This window comes from Acinonyx jubatus, chromosome C2 (genome assembly GCF_027475565.1).
Source record: "Acinonyx jubatus isolate Ajub_Pintada_27869175 chromosome C2, VMU_Ajub_asm_v1.0, whole genome shotgun sequence".
Classification (NCBI taxonomy): domain Eukaryota; kingdom Metazoa; phylum Chordata; class Mammalia; order Carnivora; family Felidae; genus Acinonyx; species Acinonyx jubatus.
In genome coordinates this window covers 88,252,582-88,279,514 of record NC_069384.1, presented here as the reverse complement: position 1 = coordinate 88,279,514, position 26,933 = coordinate 88,252,582, and the positions used below count along the sequence as shown (strand labels likewise).

At 39.3% G+C, this 26,933-nt stretch overlaps 1 long non-coding RNA gene across 1 annotated transcript in view; it reads right to left on the bottom strand.

The window, feature by feature from the left end:
• Positions 1-26,515, bottom strand: part of LOC128315238 (uncharacterized) — a 31,808-nt gene extending 5,293 nt beyond the window's left edge. The window contains exons 1-2 of the long non-coding RNA XR_008297807.1: positions 26,236-26,515; positions 17,174-17,310 (exon numbers count right to left, since the gene is read on the bottom strand). This is a non-coding gene — a long non-coding RNA (uncharacterized LOC128315238). The remainder of the gene's footprint in view (positions 1-17,173; positions 17,311-26,235) is intronic.
• Positions 26,516-26,933: the final 418 nt, after the last annotated feature.

The window sequence follows — 26,933 nt, the reverse complement described above, 5'->3', positions numbered from 1 at the left end:
AGTGAGTGAGAAATGAACTGCATCAATGGCAGAAGCTGTTGTTACCTCAACCTAGAGCATGAGTATTAAAAATTAAAATCTAGGGGCGCCTGGGTGGCGCAGTCGGTTAAGCGTCCGACTTCAGCCAGGTCACAATCTCGCGGTCAGTGAGTTCGAGCCCCGCGTCAGGCTCTGGGCTGATGGCTCGGAGCCTGGAGCCTGTTTCCGATTCTGTGTCTCTCTCTCTCTCTCTGCCCCTCCCCCGTTCATGCTCTGTCTCTCTGTCCCAAAAATAAATAAAAAAAGTTGAAAAAAAAATTTTTTTTAATTAAAATCTAGTAATCCCTATCAAAGTAACACCAGCATTCTTCACAGAGCTAGAACAAACAGTCCTAAAACTTGTATGGAACCAGAAAAGACCCTGAATAACCAAAGCAATCTTGAAAAAGAACCGAAGCTGGAGCCATCACAATCTTGGACTTCAAGATATATTACAAAGCTGTAATCATCAAGACAGTATGGTACTGGCACAAAAACACACACTCAGATCAATGGAATAGAAAAGAGAACCCAGAAATGGACCCACAAACGTATGGCCAGCTAATCTTTGACAAAGCAGGAAAGAACATCCAATGGAATAAAGACAGTCTCTTTGTTTTATTATTATTTTTTTTTAATTTTTAACGTTTATTTATTTTTGAGAGACAGAGACAGAGCATGAGCGGAGGAGGGGCAGAGAGAGAGGGAGACCAGAATCCGAAGTAGGCTCCAGGCTCTGAATTGTCAGCACAGAACCTGATGCAGGGCTTAAACTCACAAACCGCGAGATCATGACTGAGATGAAGTCAGATGCTTAACTGACTGAGCCACCCAGGTGCCCCAAAGACAGTCTCCTCAGCATATGGTTCTGGGAAAACTGGATAGTGACATGCAGAAAGATGAACCTGGACCACTTTCTTACACCATACACAGAAATAAACTCAAAATGGATGAAAGACGTAAATGTAAGACAGGAAGCCATCAAAATCCTAAAGAAGAAAGCAGGCAAAAACCTCTTTGACCTCAGCCACAGCAACTTTTTACTCAACACATCTCTGGAAGTAAGGGAAACATAAGCAAAAATGAACTATTGGGACCTCATCAAAATAAAAACCTTCTGCACAGTGAAGGTAATAATCAGCAAAACTAAAAGGCAACTGATGGAATCGGAGAAGAAGATATTTGCAAATGACATATCAGATGAAGGGTTAGTACCCAAAATCTATAAAGAACTTACCAAACTCAACACCCAAAACAAATAATCCAGTGAAGAAATGGGCAAAAGACATGAATAGACACTTCTCCAAAGAAGACTGACTTCTCCAAAGTCAGAAGAAGACTTCTCCAAAGATGGCTGACAGACACATGAAAAAATGCTCAACATAACTCATTATCAGGGAAATACTAATCAAAATCACAATGACATATTACCTCATACCTATCAGAATGGCTAACATTAACAACTCAGGCAACAACAAATGTTGGCGAGGATGCAGAGAAAGAAGATCTCTTTTGCACTGCTGGTGGGGAATGTAAACTGGTGCAGCTACTCTGGAAAACAGTATGGAGATTCCTCAAAAAATTAAAAATAGAACTACTCTATGACCCAGCAATTGTACTATTAGGTATTTATCCAAGGGATACAGATGTGCTGTTTCAAAGGGGCACATGCACCCCAATGTTTATAGCAGTGCTATTGACAATAGCCAAATTATGGAAAGAGCCCAAATGTCCATCAACAGATGAATGGATAAAGAAGATGTGGTATATATATACAATGGAGTATTACTCAGCAATCAAAAAGAATGAAATCCTGCCATTTGCAAGTACATGAATTGAACTAGAGGGTATTATGCTAAGCAAATTTGGTCAGTCAGAGAAAGACAAATATCATATGACTTCACTCATATGAGGAATTTAAAATACAAAACAGATGAATATAAGGGAAGGGAAGCAAAAATAATATAAAAATAGGGAGGGGGACAAAACGCAAAAGACTCTTAAATACAGAGAACAAACAGAGGGTGGCTAGAGGAGTTGTGGGAGAGGGGGATGGGCTAAATGGATTAGGGTCATTAAGGATCTACTCCTGAAATCATTGTTGCACTATATGCTAACTAACTTGGGTGTAAATTTAAAAAGTAATCAATTAATTTAAAAATAAAATCAAAAATATGTAAGAACAAAAAAATGGACAGTATGTAATAGGTTAAAGAAATAACTGCCATTAAAAATTTATAAAAATAACAATAAATTACAAAAATAAAGAGACGTATGGCATCAAAACAAATAAATAAATAATAAAAATGAGAATCTACTCAATACAATCCTATGTATCCTTTCCTACAATGGCATCTGGCTGTTGTAGTGTGGATAGCTAGAAGAAACAATAATTTTACTATATTATAATGTAGCTCGTCCACACAAGTCTGGTGGAGTATATATTAATACAACCACTATGGAAAAGTGTTTGGCAAAATCTACTAAAGCTGAACCTTTGCATAGTCTATAGCCTAACTACATATAATTCCATGAGAAATGTGTACAAATGCCCATCAAAAACATGTACTGCAATGTTGCCTATACAGACTATGAAATATTCAGTCTTTAAAAGGAAGGAAATTCTGATACATGCTACAAGATGGATGAGCCTTGAAGACATGATGGTAAATGACATAATAAAGTTACAAAAAGGTAACTAATGTGTGATTTCACTTATATGAGGTATGTAAAGTAGTCTAACTCATAAAAACAGATAGGAGAATGGTGGTTCCAGAGATAGGGGAAGAGAAGAATGGAGAGTTGCTGTTTAATTGGTAGAGAATTTTGGGGCACCTGGTGGACTTCAGCTCAGGTCATGATCTCATGGTTCATGAGTTTGAGCCCCATGTCGGGCTCTGTGCTGACAGCTCAGAGCCTGCAGCCTACTTCAGATTCTGGGTCTCCCTCTTCCTCTCTCTCTCTGCCCCTCCCCTGCTTGCACTCTATCTCTCTCAAAAAAAAATAGACATTAAAAAAAAATTTCAGTTGGTATAGAATTTCAGTTTTGTAACATGAAAAGAGTTCTGGCGACTGGTCATACAACAATGTAATGTACTTAACACTACTGAGCTGCACACTTAAAAAGGGTTCAGATGGCAGATTTTCTGGTATGCATATTTTGCCAAAATTAAATACAAAAGCAAAAAACATAACATGTACTAGAATGTTCAGAGCAGCACAATTCATAATAGCCAGAAACTGGAGACTAACTGAACATTCTCCAATAGTAAAATGGATAAATTTTGGGCTATTCATCCAGTGGGATATTATACAGCATAAGAAATGATCTATGACATGAAACAATATGAATAAAACTTGTAAACATAATGTTAAGTAGAAGAAACCAGAACCCCCCCTCCCCAAAAATACAGTATGATTCCATTTCTGTAAATTATCAAAATAGGCAAAAGTCCTCAATGTTGTCAGAAGTCAGGATAAGCGTGTGTGTAGTCACTGAAAGTAAGCCATATGGAGGCAAGGAGTATTTCTGTATTATTATTAGATTTCTTTTTTCTTTTCTTTTTTTTTTTTTTTTTTGAGAGAGAGACAGAGAACGAGAACCTGTAGAGGAGAAGGACACAGGGAGGGAGAGAGAGGAAGAATCTTAAGCAGACTCCATGCTCAGTGTGGAGCCCAATACAGGGCTCAATCCCATGACCCTGGGATTATGACCTGTGCTGAAGTTGGACACTCAGCTGACTGAGCCACCCAGTGCCCCTATATTTCAATTAAAAAGCATTAATAACAGAATTGTTGAAACAACACATTTCTAAAATTTTCTATATCCTCTCAAAAACAAAAACACTTACAGACCAGGGGGTAAAGGGGAGCAGGATATGCCACCCTCAAAATATGCCACAGTAGTATATTGCTTATTTTGAATTAAAGTTACTTAAAAAACAGCAGATGCAAGAAGGGCAATTTTGACCTCCTCTGTCCCCGTGAAAGCAGGAAATAAATCTCCCATGTGTCACGGCACATAGCCCTCTACCAGGGTGCAAAAGGCATCTCAGCAGCAGATAGAAATTCAAGGCTGAGAAGGCTGCATAAACAAACCTTGTCACTGCTTCAATAATTTGCTACCCTAAGTTCAAACCTTTGTCTTGTCAATTATTCACAAATGTATTGTTTCCTTGTCTAAAAGGTATAAAAGCTGCCTGCTTCAGTCATTTCTTTGAGTCTCATTTCTTTATGGGCTCCCATATGTATGAAATTAAATTCATTTTTCCCTGTTAAACTGTCATATATATCAATTTAATTATCAGACCAGGCAAAGAACCCAGAATGGAAGAAGGGAAAAGATTCCCCCCTATTGGGGCAGTGGAAGAGGTCAAAGTGCAGCCTTCTTGCCTGATGGCAGAAGAAACTCCAAAACAGATGAGGCAAATAAATTTTAAAATTTGTATGTGAATGATCAACTCTAATCAGAATACTTTAGAATTCCTTATTATTTATTAAACAGTCTACTGTATACAGGTTACCTACTTCCTCATCAAATTATCATTCATCTAGGAGAACCAACAAGAAATGTGTTTAACAATTAAAATTCTATGGTAATTTCACACTCAACAATGCCTTGTGTTCATAATTTCAATATTAGATCTGATTGAATATGATTAAATATGGTCTGTGCCTTCCAAAACAGGCTGTACCATGGATCTAAATGAACTCATTAGTAGCTAATGCTGTAGAGATCTTTCTAAATGCTAATGTTTAGCTGCCTTTGGCTCATTAATTAATTTAAAGATTGTATAATTATCAAAGCTTTTGATTCAAGTACATCTATCACTTTTTATTATTGGATAATGCTTATTTGCATGTGAGCATAAAAAATTAAATTATGTCATCCAAAGACAGGAGCAAAATACCAAATGATCATATGGGTTATATATTTATTTGGAAAGGAAAAAAGAAAAGTCAGAGGGGGATGTTCCCTTGAACGTATGAGGAGTTGGGACCTTTGGTTACCAAAATAGGAGTGATGAAAACATAAGCAAGGATGGGCAAGGAGTCAACGTTGGGAGATCATCAGTAAAATACTAAACTAAACTCTGCATGGGAGAGATGGGGAGTCTGACTTAATTTGAAAATAGACAGCCCCATCTTAAAAATCCACTCAGAGGAAAATCCAAGGTGACAGAAATACACTAAATTCCAAGTCATGCTTTTGGAATCTGATGACTGGAACCTTCTTCAAACTCTCTAAGATCCCATGAGGTGATTTAAAAATTAGCAATTGCACTACTAGGTATCTGTCCAAAGGATACAAAAATGCTGATTCAAAGTGGTGCATGCATCCCAATGTTTACAGCAGCGCTATCAACAGTAGCCAAATTATGGAAAGAGCCCAAATATCCATTGACTGACAAATGGATAAAGAAGATGTGGTATCTATATGAAATGGAATACTACTCAGCAATGAAAAATAATGAAATCTTGCAATTTGCAACAATGTGGACGGAACTAGAGTGCATTATAATAAGTGAAATAAGTCAGGGAAATAAACACAAATATTATAGGATTTCACTCATACTTGGAATTTAAGAAACACAACAGATGAACATAGGAGAAGGGAAGGAAAAATAAAAACAGAGAGGGAGTCAAACCATAAGAGACTCTTAAATACAGAGAATAAACTGGGGGTTGGTAGAGGGGAGGTTGGTGTGGGGGGATGAGCTAAATGGGTGATGGGCATGAAGGAGGGCACTTGTTGGGATAAGCACTGAGTGTTATATGTAAGTGATAAATCACTGGGTTCTACTCCTGAAACTAATACTACAATGTTAACTAACTTGAATTTAAATACATACATACATACATACAACTAGAAATATAATGAGACACTTTTAGATATTTAATGATTTTCTTTCATACTCAGGGTGAAGATTATTAAGTTATAGTCACCTACAAACAGGTGATTTGAGATAAGTCTAGCATTCCTTCCAGGTCACCATCACCACAAACTCAAAAGTCTCATCCTATGAACAAATTAATGTCATATTCTCATACTTAAGAGCAAAGGTAAGAATGAGTCCTAGAGGCCCTCTAAGTTAAAGGAGAAGTGAAACTAGGATGTGTTTTGGTAATTCCCTAGCAGGAAGCCCATCTACTTCCCTATGATTTCCACCATCAGTTCTGGTGCAAAGAAGGACAGCATGGTGGGTGCAGAGTTATAAGGAAATATTTTTAGACTATAACTTACTGATTTCTCTACTAGTGACCAGGTTTATGGACATCACATTCTATAAGTGTGCAGAGCCCATGGGGAAGACATTTGTGAGAGGATTTTAACCAGAGACAGCCAGCATATGCAAGATTTTAAGTAATATCTTCTCACTAATGTTTGATACATTTTGGAAGGTTTGGAAGAATAAAGGGGATCTCACCTTGATCGTTTCCATTATGCTTGCAAACTACTGAGATGTGCAAGAGGAAGTATATATTAGCAGGGATAAAGATTAAGTTGCTATAACAAAGAATCTCTTAATTAAGATAGAAGTTTCTCTCTCAAGAGTAGTAAGTCCAGTAAGCTGGAGAGACTTACACAGGTTGGGCACACATGTTCTTTCTAATTGTTGCTCCCCCATCCCCAAAGAGATTGTCCTCATCCACACTGCTACAGCTAGATTTGCTCCAACATCCACACTGCAGCCTATGGGAAGAGTGAAAAGGCCCAAATCCAGGGAAGCATGCTTGTCTTTAAGTTGCAAAGTATCTCAAAGTTGTACACACTACTTCAGCTCACTTTCTATTAGCCAGAAATTAGTCTGATGTCCACACCTAGCTGGAAAAAAAGCTGGGAGATAAGGGGCAGTTTCCCAAAGCCCACCTTTCTGATCACCCAAATATCCATGGAGACCCTTTTCTTCCTTCACACAGAACAGGTGCACCCCTCCCCTAAAAGAGGTCCAGGTCCCATCCAGCTACTGCACCCAACTTAAATGCATCATAGCTGCACAATGTGCAGTCTCCTCTGTCAGATCTGGATGCCCCTTCTAACAGACAAGTTACAGTTCATTCTCTTCCCTATCCCCTGTCTCACCCAACCCTGAACCCAAAACATCCTCAAAAAACAATGGTGGATAAGACAAGATGTGCACAATAGAAATTTATTCTCAGAAAGAGAAGAATTAAAATACACAGCAGCCACTGGTCCTTAGCAATGATTGAGTCTTGCTGAGCAGTAATTATTAAAGGGCTTTGCCTTGGCCGTGCAGTATTTTCTATAGTTAGACCTTGGTTCTGGTTTCTGGGAGGAATTCCCTTGTCCATCGTCTCTTGAGCCGCTGTGTTTCCTCTGGGTGGCTCTTCCTTGTCTACTGTCCCCCATGATCACATTTGAGTTTAAAAACATTTCTCTCTTGAGCACTCCTTTGAGGGTACCCAGTACTTTTTAGACTGCTTCCTAGCAGTACAATTTTAGGAGCCCCACCAGGATTGAAGTATCACAGGCCTGTGGTCTTTTGGGCAATAAAATTTACCCAAATACATGATAGGTTTCTGGTCTATTTGATTCTGGTCTGATTTAATGTGTCAGTAACCACTCAGAACTCTTTCCTGGGCATTATTTCTTCGGTGTGCTTATTTCCTGGCTTCCGTTTAGCTACCACCCTCTCCCCCACTTAAATGGCAATTCCCTTGAGGCCACCTGACACAACAGACTTAATATAATCTTTGTTGCTAGGTCTAACTCCCTTTGTTTGGTTGAGTATCAAGGGCTATGAAGAACACTCTTAGTAACACTTTTCTGCCTTTGTGGGACTCAAAGTACTTGGGATTCTATTACACTTCAGTTTTTCCTACAAACTGGCCAGTGCCTGCCTGGTATCATTTCTTTCTTACAATATCCTGTGAAAAGCAGCAAAGAGCAACCAACACACAAAAATTCTCGCTCTTTCCAACTGCTTTCTCTAGGACTGATGATTACATAGACATGGGGTTTGTCTTCACTTGATTGCAGAAGACAATTTTACCAAATGTTGCCTTGACATTACAAAGTTTATCAGCTTTCCAATATCTGCAATTTCTATTTTTTCATTATCCACTGCCTAACACGTAAGGCAATGCCACATATTTAAGGCTTTTTGTAATGTTAAATACCAATTTCTGTAGTAGCTATAATAAAAAATGACATGGCAAATACAAAGGCATGAAAAAAACAGCCTAGTAGGTCAATATGGCAGAGTAACTACAGGAGTTCATTCAGGAGCTTAAGTCTTTTCCATCTGTCACTCTGCATTACCCTAGGGCATTGCTTTTCGTTGATGGAAGCTGGGTCAACGCTACATCAATATAGCAGCCTATGGAGAGGGGAGAAACAAAGAGCAAGGACAGCAGCTTTTTTTTTTTTTTTTTTTTTTTTTTTTTTAGTGAGAAAGTACTTAGAAGTTACACATATCAATTCTACTTCTGTCCTATTGGTTCAAATTTCATCATGTGGCCACTAAATGAGTGCTTGTATGAGTATTGGAGAGAAAGAGGAAATGCCAGGGACATAATCTGGCTATCACTACCAGAGGGTGGGGTTAGGAAAGCTGACTAAGCCCTGTAGGAAAGCTGTATAACCCTACCAACAATAGCCCAGTCCTAAAACCATTTGAGGCTTCTTCAGGTTAACACACTCCTAGTCCCAAGAAGTATGGAAGTCCTTCCCTCAGCAGTGCCCACCTCTCACTGTCTGAGGATTTACCTCTGCCCATGATGCCTGATAGTGATAACATCCACTCCCTGCACAGTGCAGTCTGAACCCTAGGGCACCAATAAGACTAATATGAAAACACAGCCAGACGCAGGCACATTTCCCAAAGTCTGAGCTATTTTATCTTATACATGATCATTTTATTACAAAAACATTTTATTAAGGGAGCTCAATGTCGGACTTAGGGAGTCAAAAAACCTTTAAAGGAAATTTCATGGAATCAGAATGTGGAGGCTGCAGCCTAGGAGATCAACTACTCACCTTTTTAGTCTAACTACACTACTATAGAACATGCTTTATTTAGCTACTGAGGCTTCAGTAAATAATCTTAGATTATGCAAGTAGTTGCCAGGCATTACTAATTTATCATACAATATTTGTTGAATATCTATCTCTAGCACGATAATAGAACAAACTTTCTACCTTCATTTCTATTCTAGATGAGAAGACATAGAATCCAAACACAAAAAGACTCTCACCATTTAGTGAAATCAAAATACATGATAAAGCTAAACGTTATCCGATTTCTGATAAATTATTCAACAGTGGAGTCGGGAAGCTTCAAAGAAGTGGCATTTGATCAGGTCCTTGAAGGATAAAGGGTGTGTGGGTAGGTAGAGATGAGAGAAAATAGCCCTGAAGGTAGAGAAAGTAACTTGTGAAAAAGATCAGGAGCAGCAAAATAAAAACAAAAACAAAAACAAAAAAAACCCCACATTCTGGGCCCTTGGGATAGACACTCTTTTAGGTTCACACAGAGACATTTATGTGTGAGTGAGTGGTGGGAGATGAGGTTAGGAAACTAAACTTGGAGTGACTGCACCTCTATCAAGTTTAAACTTTACCTCTGTGGTGATGGGACATGGAAGGTAAAATAAGACAGGGAGACCAGTTAGAAAACCAAACATAAGAGACTTTAATAATACTAGGATGTGTAGTTCTACTACTCAAACTTTACCTGAAGGGGAGAAAAAAATGTTCTTTTTCCTTCTACCCTTCTAGATTCTCACTGAGCTCTCTAATCAAAGATCCATTAACAAGAGAAAAGCATGCATGTGTTTAATATTAAGTTTCATGTGACAAGGAAGTCTTGCAAGCAGTGAAACCTAAGTACGTCTATGCCAGGTCTGATGAAGAGTGGAAAGTCCTAGGAAAGTGTGATAGGACAAAAGGGTATGAGCCAAAGATGATAAACTGGGGGAAACAGCAAGGCCTGCTTGTTTGGATTCCTCTGAGCATCCCTATGTTGGAGATAAGAATACTCCTTCCCTGTGGGTTTAGGGAGGGCACATCTCCCAGGAACGTCTCCCACCTGAAGGAAAAAGAGATTGAGCGGGCTTCTAGCACCTGACATTTCTCAAATTCCTTCAGCTTAAAATATTTAAATACAGGGTGCCATATTTTGGAGTATATGCCTGAACCCTATCAGTATCTTCAGAATTTTAAATATAAAATTATTTTCCAAATGTCAGTTGTTCCATAAACATAGGCTAATTGCCAACAAAAGGGTCTTTTTTTCTTTTCTTTTTAAGCTCCCACTTGTTTGGGGCACTCTGGAATTTGGCCCTTTACAATCAGTACGAGATACACATACACCTTCCAGAAAACTGAAACGACAACTTTTAAATACTGGAGGTAACATGATGCCAATAAATTTATATTTCTCAATTGTTTAGTAAGTACCTACCAGGTGCTAGGTTCTAGGGCTACAAAATTGAGTAAGACTAGTAGGTTCCCCATACTGACAGAACTTCCATTTAGCAGGCCAAAGACCCTGAAAGAAGACGTTACTCAGCGGGGCCAGTAGGGTCCTGATGCTCCAGGTACTTGGTGCTGCCAAACATGTAGAAGTCACCCAACCCCGAGTAAGATGTCAGAGAGTTGGGTTCATTTCCTATTGGTGCTGTAATAAATTACTACAGACTGCGTGGCTTATAACAACTAAAATTTATTCTCTCACAGTCTGGAATCTGGAAGTCTGAAATCAGTCTCACTGAGCTGAAATCAAGGTGTTAGCAAAGCTATACTCCATCTAGAGGTTCTAGGAGAACCTCTTGCTTCTTCCAGCTTCCGGTGGCTGCCACAATCCTTGGCTTGTGGCCACATCACACCATTCTCCCCTTCCACAGCCCAGTGCCTTCCCCTCTGCTGTCTGTGTCAAAGCTCCTTCTGCCTCTGTCTTATAAGGATGTATGTGATGGCATTTTTCACTCACCCTGATAATCCAAGATAATCTCCCCATCTCAATAGCCTTACCTTCATCACATATGCAAAGTTCTGTTTTGTCATGTAAGGTAACATCCACAGGTTTCAAGAGTTAGGATGGGGTATCTTTTGGGGAGTCATTATTTAGCCTACCACATAAATCACTTTTCAGGTAGGATTTCAAAGACATTTAGGAGTTAGCCTATGTGTTCTCTCTATTTCTCTCGTGTGCACACTCGCTCTCTCTCTCTCTCTCTCTCTCTCTCTCTCTCTCTCTCACTGTAGTCCTGGAGGCTTGCTTTGAGCTAAGACACCCATGTGTGCATCTATCAGAGGTTAAGTGCACAATATATGAAAACTGAATTATTTTTTTAACTGTAAGCCTGGTGCTATAAACTGAATGTTTGCATCCCTCCAAAATTCGTATGTTGAAATCTAATCCCCAATATGATAGTATTTGGAATTAGGGCCTTTGGGAGGTAATTACATCATGAGGGTAGAGACTTCATGCATGGGATTAGTACCCCTACAGAAGAGAACACAGAGAGCTCCCACACTGCTTCCACAAAGGGAAGTCAGAGCAAGAAGAGAGCTGCCTATGAACCAGGAATCCGGCCCTTACCAGACACTGGATCTGATCCTGGACTTCCCAGCCTCCAGAACTGATAGTGTTCTAGCAGTCTGAACAGAATGGACAGCCACCTACCCCTCAGAATACCCTTTGCCTTACATTATTGGTTCAATCTTCTGATTAGGCAGGACTGGAACACAAACACTGCATGACTGCAGTGGTTCTGGCCCATTAGCTACTCCACCAGTCACCGGGCACTCGTTCTGCCACCTCCCAGGGAATTAGGTGATTTAATATCACCTCTACACAAGCATGCCCTGAAAAATCTATTTTCTAGCCAAGCTTTTTCAATAATGAAGCCTGACACCGCCTCTTCCCTCAGATTTGAAGCTGTCCTCATCATTCTCCCCATGCTCTGTAAATTTACATCTTGTCTATCTAATGAGTTTACATACTTGTTTTTACTGCACAATCTGAATTCAGATCCATCTTTCTGGCTTTTGATGGGCAACATGTTTGTCATCAATATATTTTGTTTCCACTAAATATGGGATTCACTGTGGCAATTATCCAAGGCCATAATCAGCTGAAGTGGCAGCGAAGTGTTTAAGTTAGAATAGGAAAGTTGTAGAGTTTCATTAATATGCACAGAAACATGACACAAGTGCCTCGCGAGGAAGTGCTCTGCCTCAGACAGCTGCCAGAGCAAGACTGCATGAATGAACAGACAGATGAAGGCCATTAAGAGATTATTATATTTTCGTTAAAAAACACCAAAGAACTTTATATGCTACAAGACTGAACTCGATAGTTAAAAACAATAAAATGTGTGATTTAAGAAGAAACGAGATCTACTTTTAAATGCACATGAGTATTCGTTGCTGTTGATTTTCTCCTTTCTGGAAAACAGTAAAGTAATAATAGCAAAAAAAAAAAAAAACAAAAACAAAAACATGAAAAACACACCCTTTTCCTCTAATACAAGTTGAAATTATTCCATACGTTCATTTATAACAGGGAGAATCTTTCAGAGAAAAGGTAAAAGGTAAATCAACTTACGCATATCCTTTAGGTGACAAGAAGGAGGAACAGTTTTGGTTGGCTCCCTCCACTCCGTTACTTTTCATACTCCAATTTGGATATATAAGCTTTGTCCAGATAGTTAAATTTAGTGTCAGAACTTTCCTTCTTTTTCTTTCTTTCTTTCTTTGTTTCTTTCTTTCTTTGTTTCTTTCTTTCTTTTTTTCTTTCTTTCTTTCTTTCTAGAGAGAGAGAGAGAGAGAACAAACTAGAGAGAGGGGAAAAAGGAGAGGGAGAGAGAGAATCTTTAAGCAGGCTCCACATCCAGCAAAGAGCTTGATATGGGGCTCCATCTCACAACCATGAGATCATGACCTGAGCTGAAATCAAGAGTCGAACTAACTGAGCCACCCAGGACCCCTTGGTGTCAGGACATTTAAAGGATCCTGGAGAATGTCACAAGGGACACATGCAGCCCAAAAATAAATGCTGGAGTAAAAGTAATTTTAATATTGTGCGATTAGGTACATCATTTGGATAAACACAGGGTGTGTTTTAATTTCATATTTACTTACACTTATGTCCCTACATTCGTTCAGCAGTGAGTGGCAGACAGCTGTGGTTGGGTCACGTTTGGGATATTATAGGACTTCCCTCCCCACTGTATTTTTTTTCATTCATTCTTCAAATAAGATAGTCATCTGTGTGCTCATTGCCTCAGAGGAAGATTGTTTGTTTTCCAAAAGGCCTGAGCCTCTTAGAAAATTTAGAGAATTTGCTAAGGAAGTAAAAGGTGGATTAGAAAGTCCAAGTGTAAACAGTGTTGGAGAAATATTGAAGGAAGAGGATTAGGACCTCCCCTCCAGAATGATGGGAGACTCCTGGGCTTAAGGGGAAAAGAGATAGAGAGGAAGTTCTTTGGTGATGGAAGCAGAGACTCTTGCCCCATTCCCTAGCCATGCTGGGAGGGAGTCAGAGGCGTGGAATGTTGAGGCCAAGAAGACCAATTCTAACTTGCAAGATTCCTGTATCCCTGGAGAGTGTGTGAGCAGCAGGGAGATGCTGGTCCTGAAGGGATTATACAGGAAGGGACAGTTAGCTTCTAGAAGACAACCTGTGAGCACTGAGTGCCAAGGACCACATTGCCCTCCACCTCCACCTCACCCACCCGTCCTCATGATTTAGATCCTAGAACTGTGGCTTAACTCTGGGGTGTGGATGGGTTCTGGAGAAAAGGTCGGGAAAGTTCTGAGGTTAAATTGTTCCTCTAGCACAGTGGAATTGGAACTCAAATATAAAATTATATAGTAGGAAATAAAGTCTTTTTGTACTTAGTTGGGGGACTAATAAACATAGTCACCACATAATGAAAGCTAAACAATTATTAGATTAATTAATCAATATAATAAGAGCACATGGAAAGAACACCCAGAGAGGAGTGTAGCTTTCCTGAGAAAATGTTGTCAAGATGTGTGCTGACACAGCAGTGAAGGCAGAAGTGGGAGCAGAGATGGCATCATAGGGGGATAAAACGGCCAAAGGACCAAGAACAAACCTTCAGATCAAAGGACAGAAATTCCTTCACTGGGGATGAAGCACAGTCTATATGGAAAATGCACACTCTGGCCAGATCCCCATGGGGCAACTAAAAGCCATTTGAAGGAGCGTGGGTATTTTTCTGAGCCCAGTGAAAGACTCCACTTCTGCAATAGACATCTACTAGTCCAGATTTCAGGAGTTTTTCAGAACATGGGCCTCACCGTCACCTGGGCTAAGGCATGTGAGTAAAAGACAGCCTGGTTCCTGACCTCATTGGCCTGTGCACGCTTCCCCTCCCACCTCTCCCCTGCCCCCCAGCCCATCCCTGGCTGTGGGTACCTTCCTTTACTTTCTGTGGTCTCTAACCTCCCTACAACTGGGTTGACACCAGCACCCCCAGAAAAGGGAGGCCCAGGAACTCCACATATGCTGTGGCACTGCCTGCAAGTGTGGGCGAGGGACCCTTTCAGGTGGCTGTCAAACACACCCAGGTGAACCACCTCAATTTATAAGGGGGCCTTGATCCTGCCTTACTGTCCTAAAAACAGCCATTGGCATTTCAGCCAGTCGGACGTGGAAGAACCAAGGAGGCCCAGTACGAACTTCTGCAGTTTTACAGAATCAGTTGATTCACTTCCCCATCTTTTTGTAGAGAAAATTTCTGTGTGGAATAACTGCACATCTCTCCTCATGGAAGGAAGCAAACCACCGTTTATCGAGCCACTCCTATGTGCATTAAGCACTTCAGATACACATTGTGCCATTTAACCCTTTCAACAGCCCTGAAAAATCAGCAGTATTAGCCCAACTTTATAAACAGGAGAAAACAGAGCATTAAAGACACTTAGTATCTTGCTGAAGGCTGCCCAGCTAGGAAGACATCAATCTACATTTCAAAACCAGTGGTAATTACAGAAATGCTCTGTGTACTGAAGCACACTGTCTCGCTAGAGCAGAAACTCTGACAAGTTGTGGGCCTTTGATTCAGGACCATGACGACACTCTTCTGCAGAGAAAGATGTGCAGCACACTGTGGGAGGGGCCATTCCTCCCTGTAGGAGACCTTCTGGCATCCTATGAGGCGTAGTAGTACTACCTAAACACAGGGTCACACAACCACTGTGACCACACCCTACATTTTCCCCAGGAGTGTCCTCCGCTCCAGGAAAGGACAAGAGCTCCTCCTCTTGAGACCCACTCTAGTAAAAGGCAAAAGGACACAGTAAAATATTTTGAGTTTATTGCTACCAAGGTATCAAAGGCAGTATGTTTTAAAGCAAATCCTCCTTATATTCAGGCGAGACTGATCTTCTCCATCTTTGTTGCCGCTGAAATGTCACTATAAATTAGTGATCACCGGATAGGTTTTCTGAGGGGAGCCCAGGAAGAGCAAATGCTAGAGGTGCCCTAGCAATTGGGATCTGCCTGCTATGGGCAGAAGGGCCTCCAACAGCCATGACCAGCACTACCACCACCACATTAACTCATCACAAGGCCAAACATCAAGATGCCTCGCAACATGTATCCCTTTAAGGCCATGGTCGCATGGCCCAATACTTGAGCACCCTAATAACTGGAGTGTTATTGGGGCACCTGGGTGGCTCGGTCAGTTGAGCATCCGACTTTGGCTCAGGCCAGGATCTCATGGTTTGTGGGTTTGAGCCCCACATCGGGTTCTCTGCTGTCAGCACAGGGACCACTTGAGATCCTCTGTCTCCCTCTCTGCCCCTCCCCAACTCACGCTCTCTCTCTCTCTCAAAAATAAACATTAAAAATAATATTAAGTAGAGTGATATTAATGGAAAAATTACATTTTGGATTTAAGTTATTCTTTTCTAAATGATTTTGTATATACCTTGTGATCACAGGTAGTTAATACACATGATTTATTTCTACCATCCAATTTTTTTAAAAACCCAGAATTTTAAAGACCACAAGATTTGCCTAAGGTTATTCAAGCTCTTACTTTCATGGCCAGATTCCCACAATATTACCTTGCTTTCAGTGAATCAGTAATTGGAAAAAATCTTAACCAGGAACAAGTATTAGTATCTGTTTCTTTTTTCACTCATTCAACTTATGAAGTAACAAAACAAGAGTATATGTACCATAGGTTCTAGTCCCTACTCTCTGGAGTTCATATTTTTCCTGTACCACTGACTCAATATTTATTAACACTGTTAAATATTTATTTACTTTCACTTGTTAAACTATGGATAGCCTTCACTTAACCTCTCTTGGTCTCAGTCTTTCCGTCTACTAAAAAAAACAAAACAAAACAAACAAACAAAAACTAGCAGTTAGATTTAAGGTTATCTCTTTATTCTCTCCTAATTCTAAAATCTTTGTGCCAAGATCATTAGAACATAACCTGTCATCTTAACCTTCCCAGCAACACTTCCAATTTTTTAACACTGACTCTTCTTAGCTCTTTAAACTCACAATCATGATGTTTCATTTAGGTTTGCAATCTCAAATATTTATGCAAAATGTATTCTTAATGTCATCCTTAATGTATTGTCATTATTTTGTAATTTACTGTTCTCACTGTCTTAGTAAACACACAGAGAAGCTACTAATGGAGATTAGTTTGAAGTCCCCTAAGCAATTAGGTTAACCTATCTTGATGATAACCATGATTCATTTTTTTCCAATTATTAAACTTTTCAAGAAGCTAGCTAAATGACTTTCAGTAAGTGATACCTAAGAGAAATAAAGGGAGCCTGATAGTTTGGTTATAAGAACATGTAATTCTACTGAATTTGCATAACAGTAACCCCTAAAAGAATAACCTAGTAAATAAATCAACGGATCCAAATTAATTAAACATCAGTTTTAAGAACACAACCAGTAGAGACTTTCATACCTTTTTTTCTAAAAAGATAAGCATGCCATAATCTCAGAACCTTTGTCTTTCCCCAATAAGTAACAATATTTAACATCTACAGAGCATGTCATAACCTTGTATGATTTTGGTTAATCCCCAGAGAAACCCTGTTAAATTTGCATTGTGGGTCTCACGTCACAAACGAGATGGCAGTTTCTGTCAGGTTAGGTGAAATGCATAGAACTCTACTCACTCAAACCCAGATGTTCCTTCCTCTCTACGCCACTCAACGACCACAGCACAGTAAACTGGTGGAGAGTTGGCCGAGCCCACGGCCACCGCTGGTGCAGGTATGAACAGCTGTACTGATCATAGAGCAATCTTTATACCCTGTGAAGATAGCAAAACACCAGGCCTTACTGACTAATCATGAGTTGCCATATTTAGTTCATTTATTTACTTGTTTTTTCCTTCATTAAACCTAAAAAGTCTTCTGAGTACCAACCATGTGCCAGGTACTCTCCTATACATGTGATACAAAATAAATCAGTCCAATTCAGTCCATCAGGCAGTTAACCTGGGCAGTCATTCATTCAAAACATTTACATGGCACGTTCTGGTAATCTAAACTGAAAAAGAATGGCCCCTCCTAGGGAGGACCTTGTGGTTTCTACATGGCCTCTCTTACAGCAGTCAGTTTGATATGTGTAATTAACAGGTATGACACGTATCATTTAGAAGGACTTTCCTCAGGGGCGCCTTCTTCGGCGACTTACTTCCTTAGCACTGAGGGATGATGATGCAAGTCTCAAATCGCTCTGCTCAGATTGAGTGAGAGGTTTTCTATTTCCTTTCAGTTAAATTTGAGAATTCAAGAAATAATCTTCATTCTAAAGAACGCTAATTTCATTTTGGAACACAGTACTGAAAATGAGGCAACATCATTTCAGGCTGTTTGTCTTAACTGCTGTCATTACTTGTCAAGAAGCAATTTTGGAGAATTTCTTGTAAAGGAAAGCAAGAAATCTGTAAAAATGTTATCAACTTACAATAGTAGACTTTAGAGGGGAAAATTTTTTAAGCAGGTTGAGATTACAACCTCACTGAATCTTTCTGACTATAACTGTTTACCAGAATGTGTCAGAACCAACTGATTAACAAAGTATAATTCACATTTGGACTTTTTTCAGTTGAAGATTTTTAAGTAGGTTTCATCTGTCACAGGATTGCTAAGAGAGATGTACATAAAAAATAAATTTTATTCTTACTCTCCCTCAACATAGTTGAACATACAGTTTATTTACGAACGCAGCATGAATGACTTTCAAGTAAATTAACTACAAAGCACCAGGCATGAATGCCATTCGACAAAGTGTTAAAGTAACAGAATTTGTTCTTGTTTTTGTTTTTTAAATAAAACTTAATTTCTGATTCTGAGCCAGCCTCCGGTCTTCCCTATTCCACAAGGTTAGAGAAAAAATACCCTAGTACTTCATAAACTTCCCACCACCCACCTTCTCTGGGTAGTACTATAGTCTTGGGGCCTTCTGCTACACCAAAACATGGGAGGGATGTGTTTTTCAGATAATCCTTTATCAGTGCAAGAGATTAGCACATTTTTCTCAAGTTTATGGCCCCTTTAGAATTGGAGATTCTCTGCTACCTCTATGTTTTTCTTGGAACATGGAAATCTTTTGCTTGGCTGCACAGGTCCCATCTGCCTAGACACAACTTGGAGCTATTCTCTCCAAATTTTGTGGACTTCATGATAGTACAGTCTAGAAGCAGAAAATGGTCTTCTCTGCTCTTGGAACCCAAACCTTTCATTCTTCTCTTTCTCTTTCTCTCTCTTTCACTCTCTCCTCCCTCTCCCTCCCTCCCTCTCTCGCTTTCTCTCTCTCTCCTCCAGTGCCCCCCAGCCCCTAGTTTCCTGCCACTAGCTGTAATTTAGAGAAAATCACTCTCCTTTCATGTTTCTTTGTTAGTCTTATTATGACGAAAAACCATAAGTTTTCCTGAGGACTTGAGCTTCTGAGTAACAAAACTCAGAAAGACTTGGAGAATATTCATGTTTCCTATTCTGCCATATGCCTTCTCTGAGATAATGAACACAAAGCTAGCTACCTGCTGGATGAAAGAAAGGATGGGCATAGCTCAGTCTTTCGAAATATTATTCAGCAATAACAACAGCTCCTTAACAGTAGGAGGAGGAGGGATCTCTAACCCTGTATTCCCCAACATTTTATCTTCTTTAAAACAGACTTAAAGTGACAGAATGAAAGGGGGAGGGGGGAGAGAGAGAGATAGCAGGGTGTGATAGTAGAATAACGACACCAAGACATCCATCCACATCTGAAACCTCAGAATCTGTGAATATGATATGCTACGTGGCAAAGAGGAATTCAGGTTGCAGACAGAATTAAAGCTGTTTATCAGCTGACCTTAAAATAGAGATTACCCAGGATTACTCAAGTAGATCCAAAGTACATTTAACTTAAAACTTCTGGTTTCCAGTCCCACATGTAAGGAACTTGAAAGGTACTGCTTGGCCCTAATGAGTAAAAGGCTGAACAGACTGAAATTTTAAAACTAAATCAATCAACAACTCTTCTTAGATCTATAAGAGAGGGTGAGACCATGTCTACGTCCAAGATCAAGAACCAGTGTGAGTACAGAGAGTCATGATTTATAGAGGCAGAAACTCAAAAGCGTAAACAGCTGTGGGATCCAGCACCAGGCCAGGAAAACCCACACTCTAACTGATGAACTGCTGGAGGCTCAGAGAGCCTGACAACTAAAAACTCCAGGGAGACCCAGTCATAGGGAGGCCCCCACATTTTATGAGTTTTACCTACAAGAGCTCAACTAGGTTCACAGTGAAAAATCAAGACAAAAATTTCCTGGTGCTTCTGGAAGAGGGAGGAGAAAAAAGAACCATTTTGAATACATCAGAGCACTCTGTTCTTTTCAACAAGGCCCGTCGTCAAAGAAACTAGTTAACCAGAGACTAATCTGCTGGGGTATTATCAGAACCCAACTGACCTGAGGAAAGGGAAATACCCAACTCCAGTCAGCTGTAGCCATCCTGCCCTACCTAAATGGGGGAGGGGAAAAAAACTGAAAAACACTTACAAGTTCACAGTTCTAAGGCACAGGCTCATTAAAAGGCAGACCTAATTCTGGGGCTCCTGGTGGCTCAGTTGGTTAAGATCTGACTTCGGCTAAGGTCGTGTTCTTGTGCTCATGGGTTCGAGCTCCATATCAGGTTCTCTGCTGTCAGCACAGAACCTGCTTCAGATCCTCTGCCTGCCTCTCTCTCTCTGTGTCCCTCCCCCAACTCTCTCTCTCTCTTTCTCTCAAAAATAAATAAACATTAAAAAAACAAAAAGAAAGACAAACTTAATCCTAAGACTACAGGATGCTTTTCCTCCCCCCACACTTACCACTGCATTACTAAAGGCCTATTTAGAGCAGTTCCTTTTACCCAGTGCATCATGTCTGGCTATCAAAGAAAAGTTATAGGACATACTAAAAGGAAAAAAACATAATTTGAAGATAATGTAAGCATCAAATCAGACATGACCTAGCTATTAGAACTATCAGACTGAGGTGGTGCCTGGGTGGCTCGGTTGGTTAAGCATCCGACTCACGGTTTTGGCTCAGGTCACGATCTCATGGTTCATATGATGGAGCCCCGTGTCAGCTCTGCACTGGCAGCACGGAGTCTGCTTGGGATTCTCTCTTGGTTTCCCTCTCTCTCTGCCCCTCCCCCACTCATGCCCTCCCTCTCTCTCTTTCTCTCCATCTCTCTCAAAATAAATAAACACTAAAAAAAAGAACTATCAAACTGAGAATTTAAAACAACTGCTATTAATATGCTAAAGGCTCTAATGCATAAAGTATGTAAGATGCAAGAATATATGGACAATATAAGTAGATATGATGGAAATTCTAAAAAAGAACAAAAAGAAATGGTGGAGACTGAAAACACTAACAGAAATGAAGCATCTCTTTGATAGGTTTATTAGTACACTGGACATGGCTGAGGAAAGAATCTCTGAGCTCAAGAATATCTCAGTAGTCAGGGCATTTGGGTGGCTCAGTCACCGACTGAGTTGGACTCTTGATTTCAGGTCAAGATCTGATCTGAGCTCAGATTGTGATCCTAGGGTCATGGGACTGAGCCCTGCATCAGGCTCTGCACTGAGCATGGAACCTGCTTGAGATTAATTCTCTCTCTCTCTCCCTCTCCCTCTCCCCTGCTCATGCTCTCTCTCTCTCTCTCAAAAAAAAAAAAAAAAAAAAAAAAAAAAAAAAATCCCAGTAGAAACCACCAAAACTAAAAAGCAAAGAAAACAAAGACTGAATAAAATCAAAATAGTATATACAAGGACAACTATAAAAAGTATATGTAATAGAAATATCAGAAGGAAAAGCAAGAAAGAAACAGAAGAAATATTTGAAACAATAATGACAAGATTACCTCTGAATTAATGTCCGACAACATCAGCTTCTCCAGGAAGCTCAGAGAATACCAAGAAGGCTAAATGCCAAAATAAACAAAAAAACTCAACAACAACAAAACAAAACAAATACACCAAGGCACATCATTTTCAAACAGCAGAATTAAAAAGATAAAGAAAAACCCTAGGAAAATGTCAGAGGGAAAAACACCTTATCTATGGATAAACAAAGACAAAAAATACATCCAACTTCTCAGAAAACCATGCAAGCAAAAAGAGAGTAGACCTAAATATTTAAACTGTTGAGAAAGAAAAAAACCACCAACCTAGAACTCTGTACCCTGTGAAATAATCCTTGAAATGTAAAGTTAAAGTAAAGACTTGGCCTAACAAAAATTGAGAGACTTTGTTGCCAGTACACCTGCCCTGAAAGAAATGTTAAAAGAAGTTATTTAGACAGAAGGAAAATGATGCAGGTCAGATACTCATCTCTACATAAAGGAAGAACATCAGAGAAGAAATAAGTGAGGTAAAATAAAAACTTACATTTTTCTTATTTTTAATTGATCTAACAGATAAGAGTTTGTTAAAAATAATAACACCAACAACATACTCAATTTTACACACTTTAATATATCCTCTATGTGTGTGATTGTGTGTGTATTTGATATGTATATATGACTATGTATATACATATGATTATATATAAGTGAAATGAATGACAGCAATGATACAAAGGATGGGAGCGAGGAATCAGGATTACTTTGTTATTGTAAGGTATTCACACTACCTGTGAAGCATTATGGTATTATATATATATATATATATATATATATATATATATATATATATATAAGGCAGCATGAATTCATTGTAAATGTATACTGCAAACTCTAGGGCAACCACTGAAATGGGTAAAAAAGAAAAAAATAAAAGAAAGAAGTATAACTAATATGCTAAGAAAGAAAAGAAAATTAAACCATATCAAATGGTCAGTTAAAACCACAAAAGGCAGGAAAAAAAATGGAAGACGAAAATAGGAACAAAAAAAACCAAAGTCAACAAATAGAAAACAATAATGAATATGGAAGATAGTAATGCAACTATATGAATAATCACTTTGACACTTCATGATCTAAATGAAACAGTTAAAAGAGATTTGGGGGCACTTGGCTGGCTCAGTCAGCAGAGCATGTGACTCTTGATCTTGAGGTCATTATTTTGAGTGCCATATGGGGTAAAGAGATCACATAAATAAGACTTTAAAAGACAGAGAATTTACATAAGAAGCAAATGAAAAATAAATATGTGGGGCTATTCAGACTAAAAAAATTCCGCACAGCAAATGAACCAATAAACAAAATGAAAAGGCAACCTACGGAATGAGAGAAAATATGTGCAAATCATATGAGGTATTAATCGCAAAAATATATAAGAAATTCTTTTAACTTGATAGCAAAAAGACAAGCAAACCAATTTAAAAATGGGTAAAGGATTTAAATAGACATTTCTCCAAGGAAAACATACAATGGTCAATGGGTATAAGAAATGATGTTCAACCTCACTAATCAGGGAAGTGAAAATCAAAACCTCAATGAGATATCACTTTGCACTGGTTAGGATACATAGCTATTACCAGAAAGTCAAAACATAAGCTTTGTCAAGGATATAGAAAGAAAAGAACCCTGTACACTGTTGGTGAGAATATAAATTAGTACAGCCATTCTGGAAAACAGTATGAAGGCTCTCAAAAGATTAAAAATAAAAGTATCATATGATCTAGCAATTCCACTTTGGGGCATATATCCAAGGTAAATAAAGTCACTATCTGAAAAAGTTATTTGCACTCCCATGTTCATTACAGTATCATCATAGTAGTGAAGATATACAAAGAACTTAAATGTTTGTCAACAGATGAATGAATACAGAAAATGTGATCTCACACACACACACACACACACACACACACACACACACACACAATGGAATATTATTCAGCCTTAGAAACAGAAGGAAATCCTGTCATTTGTGATGGGAAATTTGGATGAAACTGGAGAACATTATGCTAAATGAAATAAGCTAAGCTAGTCACAGAAAGACAGATAATGTATAATCTCACTTATATGTAGAATATATATTTTAAAAAAAGTCTAACTCATAGTAACAAAGAATGAAATGGTGTTTACCAAGGGCTGGGGAGTGGGGGGATGGGGGATATGCTGGTCAAGGGAGCAAACTTCCAGTTTTAAGATGAATAAGTTCTGGAGACCCAATGTACAGCATGGTGACTATAGTTAATCATACTGTATTCTATACCTGAAATGTGCTAAAAGAGTAGTTCTCATCACACACTCAGAAATAGGTAACTATGTGAGGTAATGGATATATTAATTAGCTTAAATGTGGTAACCATTTCACAATGTGCATGTATATCAAAACATCATGTACACCCCAAAAATGTACAATTTTTCTTTGTCAATAATACTTCGATAAAGGTATTATGGGGGGGGGGGAGAGACAGAGATTGTCAGAGTGGATCAGAAGATAAGACCTAGCTATATGTTGTCTACAAGAAACCCACTTTAAATATAAAGACATACATAGGTGCAAAGAATGGATGGAGAGAAATATACCATGCTAATCCTAATGAAAAGAAAGCAAGAGCAACTACATTTATTTCAGACAAAGCAGACTTCAAAGCAAGGAATGTTATCGGGGATAATGAAAGGCATTACATGGTGATAAAGGGGTCAGTTCTCCAAGAAGCCATAACAATCTTTAATGAGTATGTGTCTAACAATAGAGCATCAAACTACATGAGGCAAAAACTAATAGAAATAGGAGAAGCAGATGAACCCATTATCATATTGGGAGACTTTTGCTATCAGACATGAACAGATTTAGCAGGCAGAAAATCAGTAAGGTCATAGCTGAACTCAACAACACCATCAATCAACTGGATGTAACTGACATCTATAGACAACTTCATCCAACAGCAGAGTCACATTCTTCTCATGCTCACATGGTACAGCCACTTTGGAAGCCACTTCCTAACTGCCTTCCAATTTAGTTTCTTATAAAACTAAATATATTCTTGCCATAAAATCCATTAATTGTGCTCTTTGGTATTTACCTAAAGGAGTTGAAAATGTATATCCATACAAAAACCTGTACCTGGATGTTTACAGCAGCCTATTAATAATTCCCCAAACCTGAAAGCAACCAAGAGGGCTTTCAGTAGAAGAATGGATAAGCAGTGGTACAGACAGACAACTGAATTTTCTTCGGCACTAAAAAGAAATGAGCTATCAAGGCATGAAAAGATGTGGAGGAAACTTAAATACATATTACTAAGAGAAAGAAGTCAATCTGAAAAGGCTACATACCATATGATTCCGACTATATGACACTCTTTGATATAACACCAAGTGATGATTGCTTTAAAAATAATTCAAAATTTAAAATTTCTGCTTTAGAAAAACACTGTTAAAATGTAAAAAGTATCTAATAAAAGACTCATATTCATAATATAAAAAACTACCAAAACTCAATAAAAAGGAAACAAACATCTTAATTGAAAAATGAGCAAAAGTTTTGAACACACACTGCCATGGAAGACATATGGCGGCAAATAAATACATGAAAAGACTCTGAACTTTATTAGTCATTAGGGGAATGCAAATTAAAGCCACTGAGATACTACAACACAATTATTAGGATGGCGTTTAAAAAGTCCGCCAATAACAGATGCTGACCTGGATGTAGAGCAAAAACTCTCAATCAATTGTGCTGTGGTAACAAAAAAAAAAAAAAAATGGTACAACCACTTTGTTAAACAATTTTTCTTCCCACTCCTATACATTTACCCAAATGAATTGAAACCTGCTCACATAAAAACCTGTACAGAAGGGTTTACAGCAGCTTTATTCATAATCGCCAAAAACTGAGAACAATCAAAATGTCCTTCAACAGGCAAATGGATAAAAAAGCTAGGGAACATCTACACAATGGAATAGTAATTGGCAATAAAAAGTAATGAACTACTGATTCACCTAACAAAAAGGACAAATCATAAATGTGTTTAAGAAATTGAAAGAAGGCAGACTTAAAAGGCTACATCTGTTATTTTCTTTAGATGACAACCTGGAAAAAGCAAAACTACAGGAATGGAAAATACATCAGTGAGTGTTTGAGTGTTGAAGGAGGGAGAGGAGTTGACTCCAAAGTGGTTGTACCTGGGAATTTTGAGGGTAATGCAACGGTTTCTCTGTGGTATTTTGGTGGTTTAGTATATACATGACTCTGCATTTGTCAAATTCATACATTTTTATACTACAAAGAGTGAATTTTACTGCATGGAAATTAAAAATAATTCAACTAGTATGTCAAGATGAAATCCAGGCTGGCAAATAAATCCAATTATATTACAAATGTGTGACACTGAATAGGGAAAGGGTTCACATCAGGCAGGGAGACATAGGGGACCTTCGGTGAGGCAGACTGCAGCTGCAAATGGGAGGCTGAAGAAGCGGTGGGTTTGGGGGGTAAAAAAAAAAAAAAAGGATGAAGGTATTCCAGAGCCACCTGGGCTAGGTGCCATGCATGGAGTCTCAAGTTTTCTGATAAGGTCCTAATTAAAAGTCAGGGACAAAATTCCTCAGCGGCTACCCAGTCGGGACCCCTCTCACTCTTGAGCGTTTTATACTTTCTTTCAATAAACTCTATCGCTTTCCTCACTCTCTGTTGTCTGCGAGATTCATTCTTGGACTCCATGAGACAAGGACCAGCCTCTGTCCCACCCTCCTGTAACAGCACGACGTCACTGAAGGAGTGGGAAGTAAAAGGAACTTACCCAAGTAACTTTGGAACACAAACCGTGGTGCTCACTGGCTCCTCCAACCGGAAGAGGGTTCTAGCCGCTCTCCCACACTTCGGTGGAGTGTTCTAGGGCTGGATGTTTACTGTGCCAGTTGCTCTTTTATACCGCAAGTTTGTCCTATGTCCCAAGGCAGGAGTGGGGGTTGGGGGTCAGGACGGCTGGGGCTTCTGAAGCCCCGGCGAGGTGGAGGGCTTGGAAGGTGCTCGCGGCTGCGCTCAAGATCAAGACGGAGGGAGCGCAAACCCAGCGTAAACCCAACGTAAACCCAGGTAACCCCGCGTAAACCCAGAGTAAAGCCAAATGGCTGCAGCCCTCCAACCCTGACAGAGTCCCAGCTCCTCCGGCCACAGCTTGGCTGGGTTCTAGTGCTAATTCATTTCTACCCTAGTTGCCTTTAAACCGCAGCTTTTCTTCTGAGCCCCAGGGCCACAGAATCTGCTCCCCGTCCCTCGGTCCTGCCAGTCCCCACGGCGTTCGCAACATGGAAATGGGGTTCCCCTCATTACTGGGACCACCTTGCCCCGGGGGCTTCTCCCTTGCTCTTTTCTCCATCTTTTGTTGTGCAGAAGCTGTTCAGTCAGCCCTAAGCACTTCCTCAGGAGGAATTGCTCTATAAACAGATGTACATTTGGTATAAACAGGTATAAATACAATAGGTATAAGTTTGGTGT